The sequence below is a fragment of the Penaeus monodon genome, chromosome 15, assembly GCF_015228065.2.
Source record: "Penaeus monodon isolate SGIC_2016 chromosome 15, NSTDA_Pmon_1, whole genome shotgun sequence".
Lineage (NCBI taxonomy): Eukaryota > Metazoa > Arthropoda > Malacostraca > Decapoda > Penaeidae > Penaeus > Penaeus monodon.
The window spans coordinates 4025075-4026430 of record NC_051400.1 but is presented as its reverse complement, the minus strand read 5'-3'; the positions used below and the strand labels follow the sequence as shown (position 1 = coordinate 4026430).

General features: G+C 44.5%; 1 pseudogene; it reads left to right on the top strand.

Annotated features, from left to right (window-relative positions):
• The window catches only part of LOC119581677, a 1469-nt pseudogene extending 237 nt beyond the window's left edge, over positions 1–1232 (top strand).
• Positions 1233–1356: the final 124 nt, after the last annotated feature.

Genomic DNA, 1356 nt, shown 5'->3' with positions numbered 1-1356 from the left:
CATTATCTCATTTCGCAACAGATGTCGTTATGGAACAACCCAAATCCAGTCACCATCCTGGAAACCACCAATCCATATGGCAACTATACAGTGGTGGACACTGCACCAAAGGAGATTCTCCATATGGTGCATAAACACTGGTACCAATATCCTCCCATGAACCCTCTTTGGTACAGTCTCGTTGGTTTCTGGATGGTTGTCATGGGAAGTCTCTCCTTAGCTGGAAACATCGTCGTCATCTGGGTCTTCATGAACACCAAATCTCTTCGATCGCCTGCTAATTTACTAGTGGTCAATCTGGCCCTTTCCGACTTCTTGATGATGCTCACCATGTTCCCTCCTATGGTGGTGTCGTGTTACTGGCAGACATGGACTCTTGGAGCACTATTCTGTGAGATCTATGGTTTCTTTGGTTCACTTTTCGGATGTATTTCCATTTGGACCATGGTATTCATCACTGCTGATCGATACAATGTCATTGTGAAAGGAATATCGGTGAACCATTAACGTCTGGAGGTGCCATGCTAAGGATTGCTGGTACATGGTTCTTTTCCTTTGCTTGGTGTCTTCCACCATTCTTTGGTTGGAATCGTTATGTTCCTGAGGGTAACATGACTGCATGTGGAACAGACTATCTGACTGAGTCGGAGTTTTCTAAGAGTTACTTGTATGTATACTCAGTCTGGGTTTATCTCTTCCCTCTTGCCTACATCATTTATAGTTACACCTTCATCATTAAGGCTGTGGCTGCTCACGAGAAGGGAATGCGAGAACAAGCCAAGAAGATGGGAGTCAAGTCCCTGAGAAGCGAGGAAGCTCAAAAGACCTCAGCTGAGTGTCGTCTGTGCAAGGTTGCTCTCATGACCGTCACCTTATGGTTCGTAGCATGGACCCCCTACTTCGTCATCAACTGGGGAGGAATGTTCAACAGGTCCATGGTTACTCCTCTATTCTCCATCTGGGGCTCTGTCTTTGCTAAGGCCAATGCCGTCTACAACCCCATCGTGTACGCTATCAGCCATCCTAAGTACCGTGCTGCCCTTGAAAAGAAACTGCCTTGCCTTGCCTGCAGAACTGAAGGCAAAGACAGTGGTGGGTCTGATGCTATTTCCACTACCACGACTGAAAAAACGGAATCCGCTTAAAGAGTCATGCTTATGGATCCTGACAACGAATATGAAAATGATATCACACTTTTTCTTGCATGTAACCCTTCTATTTTCTGAACTGCAAATCCACCAAAGCAATTATTTATGTTTCATTTCCCTGTGTAGCCAACTTACATTTTGAAAAGGAACATAAAAAGGTTATTACATATTGCACGTTTGCCTAACTGTCAAATATCATTCAAACTTC